The following is a 16,195-nucleotide window of genomic DNA, read 5'->3' on the forward strand; positions in this document are numbered from 1 at the left end:
ACTCTCTCTCTTCTCCCTCTCTTCTCCTCCCTCTATAGCTCAAAAACGTCGGAAACGGGTGAGTAGCGCGCAACAGTAATGCGACGTTCCCAAAAGGTGCAAGACCATTATTGCCAAAAGGCAAAATAGTCACTGCATAATTCCAGCGATACCTTGACTGGTGTCCTCAGTGATGATGTGAAACAGCTGCGTGTGCAAATTACATGCTCGAGGACCTCACGCGCATTGTAGGTTTTGTGCGTATTGAATCCTGCATGGGCTGTCCAATTTCAAACACAAAGTAGTACATGTGCACTTACAACGTATGCGATGCACGTGTCCCCCAAGTGAAGCTGTCGCATGCACATGAGACAAAATCGAATGCAGAAAGCCAGTGTTCAAGGAAAATGTGGGTCGTCGAATTCTCCGAAGAAACTCGCTAGAACTTCGCCCGGGAAGTTATCGTCCGTCATCCCCCTCTGCAGCGTCCGCTGAGGGGCCTTGACCTAATGGTTAGCGCTGGCGGCGGCTAATGCCACTCGCCCTCTAAACCAACACAGTGTTTACAAACACAGGAGGAAGGAGCTCGCCGACGCCGGAGGTATACCGTCTGGGCCCGGTCGTCTGCTACGGCGCGCGGTTCACTTTCGTTCGCCTATCACAATGTTTGAGAACTCCTTTTCATGGACTGCTGCCTAGGCTGTCTAGTCTGAATGATTGTATTACTGCGCAAATGTGACGCTAGGGGCAGCATGTGGGAAACGAACGGTCGACTCCACGGGTACGCTGTGAAACGAGGAAAATATTTCAGTAAGTTTTGCTTGCATGTGTTTTCGTTGGTCGCGTTCTCGCCCAGTATTCCCAGGTGACTGCCACAAGCATGAGTCACTGTGTTTTAGAAAGTACACCGCTTTTGAGATGACATTTCATATTTTCACATTTTGTTGTCGGATTTATTCGGGTTTTGCTTACAAAGGGAAGACACCGCAGGTGCACTATGGACCGAACCTCCAGCTTTTACCCCCAGCCGGCCTCAGCAGCGCCAGCAAATCTTGCTTGCGTTACAGATCAGTATTGGTCTATACGATAATGTGTCGCCTGAGCTGTTATGATCTAAGAGCTCTGATGTCTACACAGCCGTCACGCTGTAAACACGGAGCATAAACAGCTTTACGCTCTCGCCAGCAGACGCAGCGGTTCGAACGATAGACGGGACCGGATATACTTGTACATGTAAGTTTGGATGAAAGTTACGAGCGAAAGAAAACGAAAGAAGCCGCTGCCGCAGAACGTGGCTGTTGCGATTCTTGAATTTCCGCTAGCGGATGGTAATAACGAGGGCGATAATTGCGTGTATGCTTAAAGGTAGAATTTACGAAACAACTAACTAGCCTTAACTTTCTATCCGATAACTCAGAGATGATTTGCACAACAGAGATGTTTTAGCGTAGACGAATACCGGATTAGCCGGAGAGGAACTGCGCATGCGCAGTTGCAGGTGGAGGGTCTCGTCCTGGACGCTGCGAATGTCGGGTATATGCCCACGCTAGCCCGACTTCGACGTGATAAGAGTCTGTTCTTTCGCGGAACGCCAGACCAGGAAAATAGGAAATTACACCCGATTCTGTTCTATTATTCCCCTCCGAAAAGTCGACTTTCTCTCTTCGAAGATTGTAAAAGCCCCCTAAGCGTCAGTTTATTGCACTCGGATGCATTTTTTTTTGTGCAATAAAATTGGAAAATAATTGCTGCCAATTAGGAACACCGAAACCCGGACCACCCCGGACCACGCCTGTTATCTAAATTTTGAAAGACCGCATGTTGACCAGTCTCAAGGTGTCATACATAATTTAACTTTGCCAATTAGGAACACTGAAACCGGTTAGGTCTTTCACTTAGCCTTCCCGAGTCGAAAGGGCTTGAAAGGATCAAGGTGTAAGCAGCTCTAAAGGCACAATAACACCTTATTTGCTACTTGTTAAACTAGCCCTTTTTTTACATATCGTGAAACCACAGCGAGGCGCGTCTCACGTAACCTGCACAAATAACGCGACCTTTGTTCTGAAGCAGAATCCATACGCGTCTGGTATTCAGCCTCACCAGCGGCCACACTGCGCAGCTAAGGGCGCCAAACGCAGCGATTCGCGCACGAGGGGGCCGGGAAGGAGTCCCTCCGCGCATCTTGCAAGTGTTTCGCCACTCGCACGCCTACCGCGCGAGAAGTGCGCGGCCCGCCGGATAATAGCGCGGGGAGGGCCACCCAAATAGAGACACTCCGCCCCGCATCCGCCAATCGGAAGCCGCCGCCGCCGAACCGGCCTCTTCAGCCCGAAGAAAGCGCGCGCGTTAAGAGCGCGAGACCCAACGAGAGCAGCAAGAAATTTGGGCGCCAGAAATCGAGTTTTAAAAAGAAGAGACAACGTGGAAAGACCTGCGCGGCGGCGTCGTCGTCGGCGGCGAAGAAGGAGCCACTGGCCGGAAATAGCCGGTCGGGGGATCCCCTAAAATACGCGGTTGCGCGGAGAAGAGCGCGCGGCTTGATTTGTTTACACTGGCGTTTACTCTCGCCCCTTGGCTGCTCGCGAGGCGCCGGTCGTGTCAATATTTTGCCGACACACTTGGCCCCTTTTCCACAGCCTCCGACGCGAGCGACTCGCGTCCGAGTCGCGCGGGGGCGCACGCGCGGCACCGCCGACGATGCAGTGCTCACTCTCTCTCTCTCCCCCACCAGGGAGGAGGAAGAGGGCCTCTCCTCTCAGCCGAGGTCACGGCGCTGCGCCGGTGCGAGGACCGGGGCGCAACTGCGGCCGCCGAGCACGCGATGCCGGCTCCCGTGCGCTACTCTGTAATGCCGCCGAGAAAACACCTGCTCAAAGGCGTTGCTGCTCCTTGTTCGTGCAGCAGTCGTTCACCGTTCAGCTTTGTTTTCTCTCGCCTTGCACGCGATGCGTCCGGCGCTTTAGTGTTACGGGTACCTGCAGCGAAGAGCACGTTACAACTGCTGAGGGGTTAAAACAAAAAAAGAACTAAAGCTGGTGCATCAGGCGGCAACGAAACGGAAGCAGTACTGCTCGCAGTCGTGCCGGTGGAGAGAAAGTAGTGCGTACTTCGCAGTAATTATACAAAAAAAAAAAAAACGAAGAATTTAATGACCTTTGAAGCCGTTGGATATATGCGGCACTGTTAAACTGGAGTCGCGGACTTTCGCCCCCCCCCCCCCCCCCAAAAAAAAAAAGAAAAATAACAAGCGGAAGTTCGTATTCAAATGGCATTCCTTTCGTAACGGTACCTTGACTGCGAGTGTTTTGCTTAGCAAAGTTGGGCGAAATGCGAAATATTCAATGCAGGGACGCGTGAAGACCTCGCCACAGGGCAGAGCTCCCATACTGTCCTTACTCTAAGCGAGACCATACTCTGAGGGAGCGAGAGGTTAGTCCTTTTGGGCAGTAACTGATTTTCCACAACCGTTAATCCTTTTCTGGACTAACTGCAAAGGGACTAACTGTTGGTCCACTTGGAAAAGGGTGCAACCGTAGTCCATAGGAGCAATGCAAACGAAGCGTGATTTCCGGGGCAGTTTGAGAGCGGAATAGTTTCCGAGAGTACCAGACATGCATACCAGAGTAAAGAAAACACACACACACGATTATAAGGGATTCAAACCCACGTGCTTTGGATCGGGAACCCAGCGCGGATAGGACCAGGCCCTCGTAGCTTTCTTTTCGCTATTGCCTTTATTTCACAAAACAAAGTACAGACTGGACGAATCGGAAAGGTGATCCAGTTTACCAACAACTGGTCTCACTATAAATGATTCAAGTTGGTCACTTCCTCGAGTACAGTTATCCACTCACGTGCACATAGCGAAGTTTTCAAAACCTCTACGATTTCACGAACAGAATCCCCAAATACTGACGAATATCTCCGACATAAGCATTACCATGCCTAATGTAACAGCCATTCGGTGTTTCCACATGCTTTGTAAACCCAATAGCATTATCATATCATATGGCACACCATCGCAGCTCATGGCCGAGAACAGGAAATATACTATATACAGGGTGTCCAGGCTAACTTTAGCCAAGCGTTAAAAGATAACATATTTGAGGTAGGCCAGGGAAACCACTTACATACACCTACCAACCGGCTTGCGCATCATTGGCAATTTTTTGTTTTGCAATTAATTAAATGGCTATTAAGATAATTTTCTAAACGCGTAAATATTGACTTTAGACAGCAAATGTGAAAGCAAAGTTGGAGAGCACCTTCAGAAAACCCCATTCTATTTATTTGCGAAAAAAAAGCCTCACGTGTATCGGTTTGCCAAGCTCCAAAGAAAGTCCGCGAAATACAGAAGAATCACGTGACTAGCACATTCGCGCGCCACGATTGTGCTGCTCTCAATCCCCGTTTGAGTGAACGAAATCAGCTGCTGGCAAGGCGCGACGACCTTCTCAACCTGCCCATCGGATTGTGAATGAACTGCCCACCGTGGCAGCTGACAGTTAAGCTAATGATTGGTCGCGAGAGGTTGGTCACGAAGAGCAACCTGGCCTCACAAACCCCCACCGGCTGCAGCGCCTGCCATCGCAGGGGTAGTGGCGCATCGCTTAACCGCTGAACCACTGCGCCGGGAGTGCTACGAAGACTCCCAGGAATCCATGCTTTCGTTTAGGGGGTTTAGCGTCCCAAAGCGACTCAGGCTATGAGGGACGCCGTAGCGAAGGGCTCCGGAAATTTCGACCACCTGGGGTTCTTTAACGTGCACTGACATCGCACAGCACACGGAACTCTAGAATTTCGCCTCCATCGAAATTAGAGTGCCGCGGCCGGGATCGAACCCGCGTCGTTAGGGTAAGTTGTCGAGTGCCATAACCACTCAGCCACCGTGGCGGCCACAGGAATCTATGAATGTAAAGCAGATAATAACCAATTCCGCATATAGGGGCATTATTAGCCCATTAACGCTACGGCGTCATACCCTCACGGTGGAGCTTAAGTGCCCTCCTCCAGTTTCTTAAATAATGCGGTGCTACAGCATGAGTCGTCCATATTAAGGAGGGGGGGGGGGGGGGTCCACTTTCGTTCTTCAACCAATTCATTCAATACTGTAAACCGTAAGGCAAGTCAACTAGGCACTTTGGCAATGTAAAGCACGAAAACGCAAGAAAGGTCTGTCACATAAGGCAATTTGCACAAGTGCACTGAGCCTTTCGCTGGTGTCTTGTTTTCAAAATACAGCAACAGACGCGGTTGGTTGGGGCAGACAAGATTTTGTTATTGCTGTCTGTATTAATGCGACAGAAATACATGGGCCCGAGTGGGTTCTGTGCGTTTTCGTTATGTGCATTGTCCGGACCGCGAGTTTCCGTTTTAACAAGGTGTAAGTGCATTGAAAATGTTTGGTCTCCAGAAAAAGTGTCTATAATTCGAGTCGTCCATATTAAGGGGGAGGATGGGGGGTCGCACCAGCGAGCACAAATGTTATACTCTACGCCCGGTGCTTCGCAACCACAAACTTTGTTTTTTCTCCGTGCATAAGCTGGTCTTATTTGTAGCAACTGGCAGCTGCACATTACGGCCTGTTGAAAACAAATATTGGAGCCCGTGGTTCACTTCGTTTTTTGCTTTTGGCGGACAGCGGCGACGGGGAAGTGACTGTGTTTGTCACTCACCGTTTCGCTTAGTGTCGCCGATGCTTACAAAAGATCGGAAACTAATTCTCTGTAATTCCACGTTCGCTTCCATTTTAAACTACTGTTTCACAGTATGGAGAACTACTACGCTCTCAAATTTAAATAGCTTACATGCCATTCAAAAACAAGCAATAAGAAGCACTGCAAACATCCCCCGCGACGTTACGACTAAACCTCTCTTTAATGCTCTCCACATAACTCCAATACACGAGCTATATAAAGTCAATTTAATAAAACGAAATTAGAGAGGTAATACCTACCGTAATCTTCTTGAAACTTTGTATCATCTAACACCAAGAGAACACACTCATGCCAAAGAAACCGCGATGAATGTTCATTCCCCAAACGCGAACTAATTATGGACGTCAAATGCTCAGCTATCACTTGCCATCATTGCTAAAGGTCTTGTGTCAGTCTTTCAAACCTTTATTTAGCATCTTATTGCTTTTGCCGTTTTGTCTGTTTTTTATTTGTTTTTTCCTATCAGTTGTGCCTAGCTTATTTTTTCCTCAAACGCAAATATTTTGTTAGTTGTTGACACCAGAACTTGAGCATCATAAGGGACGGCATATTGTATTGTGCAGGCGTCTGATATTGGTGTCTAATTTGCCTTAAAGGCACCGTACAGGCTTCTGCTCGAAACTTTAAACTGATGCCAGGCGGCTTCGTAAGACATTTTTCGCAAGACAGTTAATATATTTAACACGTTTATAACCACATTTAACAAAATTGTGCTGGAACGTTAACACGTTTTTTGACATGTGTGAGACAAGGTGAAAGACCGCTCCTTTACCGCCTCGGCCTGAATTAACCCACTAGTAAAGCAGCATGTGTTGTTTGCTGTTCAATGTGTTATTTGGGAAGTGAATGTCATCATAAAATTGCTTGTTAGTTGCGGCGTAATGAAAGTATGAGTTGTGAGAGAAGGGAGTATACCTTTGTTATCACGGGTGTACACTGGCAAAAACTGAGTAAGCCCATGCGTTCGCTGAATTTGTAAGGAGTATGCTCATAATTGCTAGCACTCGAAATCCCGTAGCATCGGTTGCACAACTAAGGTGCACTAGTATTTTCTTCTGCAGTGGGTGCCTCGATTGAGGTAAATATTAGAGGAAGGCCAGGTGGGGCCGGCGATTTGACGTGAATAATTAAAACTTGTGACCTTTTGACAATATTTATTTAGTAGGGTGGCGTGCATGAGTGAATGTGTTAATATATGTGCTTCTTTTACTTAGAAGGCGCCTGTCGGCACTGACGCCTAGAGACGACAAATATATACTCCGACGCGCTCGTTTTTCCAAACAGAACACACTTAAACGTCCCGACGCGGTTCGCGCTAACGTGAGAGTGCTTGCGAAGCTGGAAGATGGTTGTGACGCTTGTAAGGCGGGTACAAGCATGAGAACGGCGTGCGCAGTCTGGTCGTCTTTAGTAATTTTGTAGTCGGGAAATGTTCAGTGCTCGCTCGCTAAAGGACTTATTTAATGATGCAGCACTGATAGCACGATGATAGCACTGATAGCAACATTAATGATTTGTAACATTCATCGGAAACACTTGGTACGTTGACTGATGAAGTAGATCCCCGCACTCGCAAGGTATTAGTGTAAGCTACAAGGTCCCCGAAAAATGGCCGCGTAAATTCCATAGAAGCTCACACGTTCAAAGCATGGTGTCAAATGGGGCGCATCAGCGTCACCTGCGCGATGGGGTGCCAATTAAGTTTGCCGGAAGTGACGTGAAAGTGACGTCAAGAAAAAAAGATGCGTTTGTATTACGGGTTATGCGATGTTTTTCCGACGTTGTCTTTCAACGCACATCAGCTTCTTTGATCTTTCGGCTCTTTTTCTATTATTAATTGCGAGAGTGTACCTTGTGGCATTTGAAGAGTCGAACCATGCAGCAACTCCTCAACGTGTAGACCGGACTCAGGTGACATCATTTTTAAAATGGAGCTAAAGAAGTCCAGGTATACCTTTACCAGAGAGGCACCAAGAGGTTATTATGTACGGTAACGTTTCGAGGCGAAATCAACTGAAACCAGACAGCGATGCAGGAAGAAAACGGAGGCTATTAAGTCTACCAAGCTGCAATGACTTAGTAGCATCCTTGTAGAGTTTAAGGGAGAAACCCCGAAACTAGCGAATTTTACCAAGCACGAACTGAATTTATACTCTTTTTGAGCTGATAAGCCTGGCAACTGGCAACTGCGACAGGAACAAAACCTGCGAACTCGGGGTAGCCAATAAAGGTCGCCGTGATGCAAGGGAAAGAGAACGCGATTTGCAACGGAATAAAAGTGAAAACAGAATATAATTTTTATTAGAGATCTAGCCTTTTGTTATGTTAAAAAAACATCTTAATGTACTATTTCGAGCCGCAGCATCGGCTTTGTGGTTATGGTGTTCGGCTGCGGACATGAAAGACGCGGGTTCGATCCTGGCCGCGGCGGTCACATTTCGATGGAGGTGAAACGCTAGAGGCCCGTGCACTGTGCGATGTTAGTGCACGTTAGAAAGCCCCACGTAGTCGAAGTTATCCCGAGCCCTCCACTAAGGCGCCCCTCATAGCCTAAGTCGATTTGTGACGTTAAACCGCATAAACCGAAACCTTATGTCCTTTTTTTTTAAATAGTGCTAAATAAGGCAATTTTTTGTTTAGTATCACCGCTTCATAGTCGCGCTTCATTTGCTCAAGCGTCCAGGCTGCTGTCGCTGGCAGTTGGGTTTGGAGCGCTTTTGGGTCTCAGCTTCGCGACATGTTGCATAAGACCATGCAGGCTATTACCCTGAAAAAAGTGGGCACCATTATTCATTTTCCTATAGCTGTAAGACAACCGACCGAGAATTTGGTTTTGAATTGTCGGGGCAAAAAACGAAACCATTGATCGGTTTTGTTTAATCTCTGCTAAGCACAGGACGTCACGTATCTTCCAAAGAGCACTGTGCAAATGCAACCACCGTAAATTCCGAAAAAAAAAAAAAAATCGCACTGGTTTGCTTGCATGATTGCATAATAAGCTCTCACACGCCCCGCCGCATGTTTAACCACTTTTCTGTTACTATTTCGCGCCTCCAGTCGCGCCAGCTGTAGCGAGGTCGCGGCCACTTGTTCGGACGAACCTCTATAGGAGTGCCACACGTGCACTTCTCACCGAAAAGGCTTGCTCGACACGCAGGAACGCGGTGCGATATCCACCCACGGCCGCCAGCTTTCTCCTGTTTGCCCTCTGTACAGGCGCGATACCTCGTGCTACTTTTAAGTGCCTCGCAGAGAAGCGTAACTCCCGCACATTCCAACGCACCAATATATTTCATGTTCACAGAGCGACGCCGTGTTCGCGCGCCTCGCAGCCTTGAGGAGGGGTTTCACCGCTCAGCTTTTTGCAGGTCGCGGTTGCCACGACAAGTAAACCGGAGTTTAAGCGCCTGTCTCGAGCGTAAGCGCTTTGCAGGGAAGCCCACGCTCTGCTTTCAGGTAGCCAGGCTTGCAGTAGCGTGTGGAAGACAACAGATAGGTTTAGCATGGCGGAGACGTACTGTAGCGTAGGGCAAGGGCTGGCCAGTTGTGTCCACTGCGCATGCGCGGCCATCTTCCGAAAATCCGGTATCCGTTTTCGCTACGCAAAATCTGTCTAATAAGATGTCATTTCCACGCTCAGGTGCGTGCAATGCTTCGCTGGTGCCGGACTTTTAAGTCGTACAAATACTTGGGTATGTCGTACAGTCAAATGAAATCTTTTTTTTTATTTGTACAAAGCACAAGGCTAACAAATGATTAGGGGAAAAATTGTAGACGGGTAACAAATGATTACGTGAAGTCTTCCTGATTTATTGACCTTATCGTTTACGTATGCGTAGTCTTCAGTTAGAAACAGTACCGAAACAGGAATTGAAAGGGGGATGGTATCTCGTGATGTTTGTGTATGTATTTTTTTATGTTTTTTAACTTTTGATGCAAAAAAAAAAAAACTTGAAACTTGCCTGGATGTTTGATCTATAAGCTTGCGCGTATCACACTAAGATATATCAAAATTATTGAGCATACTTGAAGTTAAAGGAAAAACAGTAACCGTGCTGTGGAGCTTTGAGAGAGGTACATTTACAAAATGACTGTTGCCATTAGAACTGCGAATATTTACACTAACAATCTTAGATGCGGGGTCATGAGCTGAACTAGAATAATTTGCACATGGATGCTTATATTTTGAAAAATTGATTTTTAAATTTTGACATTAAAATTTTCACATCTTTTTCAGCAATGTAAATACATAATAAAAAAGTTTCATTTGTATCCTGAATTTTCGAGTTCAGCAGCTGGACACGGCATATATCTAAAAGTCCTGAGAGTTTCGTTTGATTTTTTTGAAAGGTTGGCGAGAAAATGGTCCTTAAATGCATGAGTGAGTTTTTATAAATTACCTTTTAAGATTTGGTGGCGCAGTACCTATCTAAAATGTGCCTGGCGACTAGCCTTCAGCGTAATTTGTTTGGAGTGATTCATAAAACCGTTCCTGGCACATTACTTCATCTTCCATCTCTTCTTCTATTCGGCAGACCCACGGAAGCATGCCCTTGTTGTCAGGTTGTTGTCCGTGTGTTTCAGCACCAGATTACGAAATACATATATAGTATAGCGCACTAGTTTGCTCAAAACGTGCGCTTCTCTCGCGAAATTGGAAGAGAAATGTGGCATCACTGTCTTCGCAACATATTAAAAAAGCAGCAAGCAGCCGCCAGGTTTTGTAAACTCCAATACCTAGGCTGCATGACTAGCAAAAACAACTGATGTCGGTTCTACGCTAACGATTAGCGCCAGTACACAAAAAATAGAACTATTTAAATGTGGTCAAATTGGCGAAATTTGCATACCATCTCCCCTTAGGCATGTTTGTTTTAAACTGGTGTAAATACACACGCAGCTCTGTCGTAAATGTTCTGCAAAACGAATACTTGCCCCTATAGGATAGGAATTAGGTTTGTTCTGGGAAATCTTCTTTCGTGCGTTTTATTCTGCAGAGAGCGTGACTCATTTTTTACTTCATATCCATGTTTTCGTGGATTGGGCAGCCGGCAGTGCTTTGTTCTTCTTCTAAATGCGGAGACGTATATTCCTGCACATCCACGCAAGACTTGTGCGGACATACTTTTGTGTCCGCACTTCGCGGCGATACTGTCAGGTTCGCATTGCAGAGCTCACAAGGATAATAGTCGAGGTTCACGCTTAGCTGTATGACAATAAATTTAAGATACCGCACGTCTTTAAGAGTGCTTTCCACTGTGATAGCTACCGTGATCCTTTTAACGTTCTGTATTTCATCTTTATCCCGAAACACTGTTCTTTCTCCCGTTTTAAGAGTTTAGTGGCTGCATGGACAAAAGTAACGACGCCCCTTCAAAGCTCCGATGCACTCCTGGTGTCGAGTTCGGTGCGAAGGGAGGTCAGTTACTTTCGTATCGGACAGTACAGACCTTTATGCAACTTTCATATGTAATGTAGAGAGAGAGAGAGGTAGGGAGAGAGAGAGAGAGAGAGAGAGAGAAAGAGCTCCTTAAAGAAAAATGTAACGCGGTAAAAACAATATGCAGCGTATTATTAGACTTTTATGTTCGAACAACACTGATTCTCCCGTAATGCTGGCAGTTTGTATACCCTCGTGAGAGCAGGGGGGGGGGGGCGTAGTGTTTGAAAGCCGATCAGTCGGCTTTTGTCACCCGCCTCCCCAAGACATGACATGAGCATGTCATGACATGAGCATGAGCATGTACAGACATGATCATGTCTGTTGGCGATACTCACCTCGAGCACAGAAGGAGCTACTGCCTTATACATCAGTACACATCAGCTCATCCGAAAACTGCAAAACGCGCCATTGCTGGCCTCTGCCTCGAATCAGCTCTCATGAAGTCGTGTCACCATGCTATGCAGGCGAGTTTTGATAAGAAAGTTGATCGGTTGGTTTCGGCGGGGCTCCCATGCCCGGTCATCACATCATTTGCTGAAACCCTCCTTAAAAACATCAAATGTGCCATGTTTCAAAAGTCGTGTGAGCCAAGAAGACAATCCTTGAAACCAGAAGTGGTGCCTTATGTGCACAGGGTCGGGCACAGTGTGAAAAAGGTGGCGAAGCGACATGGCGTTCCAGTCATGTTTTCTGCTCCACGAAAGCTTGCCCAGATATGCGCGCGAATTGCGAGCGATAAAAAGAGCTCTTGCAACAAAAAACATGGCAAGCAGTACGTGAAGTGCTGCACAGGTTGGCATATGAGATACCACTGACCTGCGGAAAAGCCTATGTGGGCGAAACGGGGCGGTGCGTTAATGACCGCGCTGCTGAACATGCACGATCTCTAAAACAACTAGGAGGCGCACTTCTTTCACAGCACTGTGCTGCATGCTTCGTGTGTAACCGTGCGGCAGAACATGGGCCGGGGCAAAAAATACGCAAGCAATGCAAGAAGTGTGAACCACGACTGCAGGAGATAAAGATTCTGGACAGGAGTAGAGATACGAAAGCACGGGAGGTTTTGGAAGAGTTCCACATAAAAAAGAGGGGACTAGATTGCGCGAGTGATACTTCGGTCCGCCTTTTCAAGACCTAGATGTCATATCTTGAACGGTTTTGTTGATGCTTTGTGGTCTTGTTTTTTGCGCATGCCTTAAATTTTCTATATATTTGCTGGCTTGGCAGTAAATAAACTTAGAAGTTAGAGTATGACCTGCGTCAGTCTTTCTTGTGTATGTCTCGCTGTAGCGCTATTGCCTTTTCAATCTCAAATAATGCACCATCTAGCCCATGTTGACGTTCTTTTAAACCGCAAAGAAAGCATTCCAAAAATCCGCTCGGTGTTTAATTCTAAAGAGAAGTGTTTGAAAAGAGAAAAAGTTCTTAGATATGTTTACGCAGTGAAAGGAAATTCAAGCGTCGTCGAGTGCCTTATTAACTGATCGCTGTTTTCCGTTATGCGTTTCGCAGTTTGACGCATGAAAGATTTCGCTGTTTCGGCACTTTTGGCTAGGAGCTCTACGGGTTGCTTCTACACTTCTGGATCTTTTAAAGCGACGTATGAAGGTAGTGGTTGCGTTTTTGGCCTAGGAAGACTAATTGCACTGTGGACATTTTTGTAAATAAAAAGAGCTATTTCGCCTCTATTGCAAGGAAAAAGTTTCTGTCTGCAACGCGTTAGTATTTGTGAGCTACAAACTCTTTTTTACATCGGTTCAGAGCAAGACTATTGAGCAGCACGCAAGTCATTCCTAGGAAACCGTGCTCAGGGAGTAAAAAAGAAGCTCTGTTTCCGAGAGAATTTCTTGAGAAGCAAAAAAAAAAAAAAAAGAGTGGGAAAGAGAGTACCACAGAAAGGAATCACGGATTTCAATGCAAGAAAATGCGCCTTTGTAATGAATGCTTTTCAGCAAATGAGTGGTACACATTCGACGGTGCCCTCATAAAATTGCGCTGACTAGGTAAATAAGCCGTGAAGCAGTGTGTTTTTGATATCGGAGTAGGACACAGGCAAGTCATGTATTCTTCTCTGTGTGCATATTTATTTTATATTACTCATAAATTTTTCATACACTGCTTGCCACACTGCCGAGGCTATTTCAGGGTCGGGGCATAAAATACAATGAAAACAGTCTCCGCATACCTTAATGTTATGAAGTTATAGATAACAGATTGAAACATTGAAATAAAGAAACAGAAGTGAAACAATACCACCGGCCAGAACGCGCAAGTTTCACAAGATTTTCAGAGGGCAAAAGTAACAAACCAGAACACTGTGCAGGCAGGAAACAGTCGTTAACTAAAAAAGGACACTATCCAGGGACGAGCATTTAACCACCTCTTCAGGTAAAATGCTCGGGGGAAAAAGGAGTACTTAAATACGTCATTCTGCGTACCATAGTGGTCTAAATGTTAGGAATGCTTTGTTCAGCCTTTCGATACGTCGAGAGTGCAATGTAATTGATGCAGTCAATATTAAAGGCTCCGGTCAACAGAAGATAGGTAAACTTGAGGAGAAAGAACGTTTAATGACCAAAAAAGAATGGCTGGCGGTTTAGCATCGTTAAGAACGAAATATTGCGCGAAAGCACAGTATTTTGCAGGTGAAAACCTCCGCCACGTACCTTAAAGTGCGACTGAGGTGTCCACTGGCCCAGGGAGCAAGTTCTATGGAGGCGAAATTCTATAGAGGCCCGTGTACTGTGCGATGTCAGTGCACGTTAAAGAACTCCAGGTGGTCGAAATTTCCTGAGCCCTCCACTACGGCGTCCCTCATAGCCTGAGTCGCTTTGGGACGTTAAACCCCAATAAACCAACAAAACAACAAGCGTTGCAAGATCGGCACAACCCCACACGCATCGCAAAATCTTGCTTGGGGCTCACCCCTCGGTATAGAGCTTTCGCACTAAAAGTCTTCGCTTACCGAAACTAACGAATCTTTTAGCTCCCGGCGCTTTGAAAAGATTTTTGTCTTGTTCTTATAATCGAGGAGCTTGAAGATTGCAGGCCGAGTTTTGTTTTATTTTTTTTTTGCGCCCATGGGATGCATTTTTTCTGCATCTGATATGGCCGAAGTATTTATCACATTGCATATCACTCTATTTTCTAGGTGGTTAACCGTTTCATCCTCGACCTCTTTCAGGCCACAAATAATTAGGTTCGATTGCTTACATCGATTCTCAAGGTCGTCGACCCGGCATGCAAGGTCACACAACAAACGTTCAAGAAGTGTCAGTTTTTCATCGACATTATACGTCCCTTTTTTCAAGTCCAGTGAGTGTTTCAAACTTCACGTGAATAGCAGCCAACGACTCATTGATCCTTTGTTTTCATTCCTAATGATATTAACAGCTTGAGCCAGACTTCGTGTTACAGGTAACACATCCTGCATGTCAGGGACTGCTTTCCACGTCGTCGGCAAGCATCAATAGTCGTTTAAAACACACAAGAAGCTTGTTGACCATTGGACACATTTGTAACGGGCACGGCAGGGCCATTAAAAACACATCATAACTACGGTAGCACTAACCGAAACGTTTGCTGACCTGGATTAAAATATGAAAGGATTCCTGATCCACATGCCCGTAGAGGTCACACCATGCCCAATGGCTGGTTCCTGCGCCTTCCTCATTTTTAAAGGTGCATGCAGACGATGACGCTTCGAATGCTGGAGTTTCACGAACTAGGTGGCCTGTGAGAAACGCAAATCAGTGGAACGGATGGAGGGTGTAGGCGCAAATAATCCGCGTTGGTGCCACGTCAGCCAGTACTCGATCGGTTGAGGGAAACGAGCTGATTTCTACATTGCAGTTCACGCCAGACTGCTCCTAGTTGTCAGCAGGTAGGGAGAAAGAGCCTAGAGTAAAAAAAAAGAAAAAAAAAAGGATTTGTGAACCACATATATGCAGGGCCGGTGATCCAAAATTCGCATAAAAAGTAAAAATTTAATAATTCGAAAACTGTAAACTGTAGCGCAGTGAGGTTTTCACCAAACTGCACAGAAAAACACGGTAATTTTTTAGCAACGATAAATTTTATTACCACATCTGTGACCGACAAGTGGCGTATCTCACTGTTTGCAAACTCCAGATTTGCAAACTCTGATTAATTGTTGTGGAGACGAAGGAGACCCTCTAGGTTTCAATTTTGCTCACATGTGCAACTTTCTCGGACAGAAATTTTGAACATTTGGAAATTGTAAGGTACTGCTATGGAAATGTAATCAGGGAGTAATTAATCATTGACAACCACCCGAGCGCAGCCATAGGTCTACAAAAGAAAGTTGTACAGCTTTCTCAGAAATTTCGTATTTAAAGAAAAATTTTTCCTGGTCCGGGGTTCGAACCCGGGACCACCGCTTCACCGGAGCAGTCGCTCTACCAACTGAGCTAACCGGGACGGCAAGGCTATGGTAGAGCGAGAGTGAATTCATCCATAACTCGAAGGCGGAACAGTGTTGGTCAGTTGGTAGCTCAATTGGTAGAGCGACTGCTCTGATGAAGCGGTGGTCCCGGGTTCGAACCCCGGACCAGGACGAATTTTTCTTTAGCTGCGAAGTTTCTCAGAAAGTTGTATAGCTTTCCTTTGTAGCCGTATGGCTGCGCTCGGGTGGATGTCAATGAGTAACTACTCCCTCATTACAAATCTACTTCACCTTGGGCGATTCCCCTAAATATTTCACCAACACAGTTCCCACTTCGAGTTATTGATCAATTCGCTCTCGCCCTACCATAAGCTTGCCGTCCCGGTTAGCTCAATTGGTAGAGCGACTGCTCCAGTGAAGCGGTGGTCCCAGGTTCGAACTCCGGACCAGGACGAACTTTTCTTTAACTGCGAAGTTTCTGAGAAAGTCGTATAGCTTTCCTTTGTAGCCGTATGGCTGCGCTCGGGGGGATGTCAATGAGTAATTACTCCCTCATTACAAATCTACTCCACCTTGGGCGATTCCTCTAAATATTTCACCAACACAGTTCCCACTTCGAGTTATTGATCAATTCGCTCTCGCCCTACCATA

The 16,195-nt window shown here is 46.3% G+C and overlaps 2 non-coding genes across 2 annotated transcripts; one reads left to right on the plus strand and one right to left on the minus strand.

Annotated features, from left to right (window-relative positions):
• Window positions 1-15,505: 15,505 nt before the first annotated feature.
• On the minus strand, window positions 15,506-15,579 carry TRNAT-GGU (transfer RNA threonine (anticodon GGU)). Its single transcript has one exon. It is a non-coding gene; the product is annotated as a tRNA-Thr (tRNA).
• Window positions 15,580-15,640: 61 nt separating this feature from the next.
• TRNAI-GAU (transfer RNA isoleucine (anticodon GAU)) lies at window positions 15,641-15,717 on the plus strand. Its single transcript has one exon. It is a non-coding gene; the product is annotated as a tRNA-Ile (tRNA).
• The last annotated feature ends 478 nt before the right edge of the window (window positions 15,718-16,195 follow it).

This window comes from Amblyomma mixtum, chromosome 3 (genome assembly GCF_055824585.1).
Source record: "Amblyomma mixtum isolate Tamu chromosome 3, ASM5582458v1, whole genome shotgun sequence".
NCBI lineage: Eukaryota > Metazoa > Arthropoda > Arachnida > Ixodida > Ixodidae > Amblyomma > Amblyomma mixtum.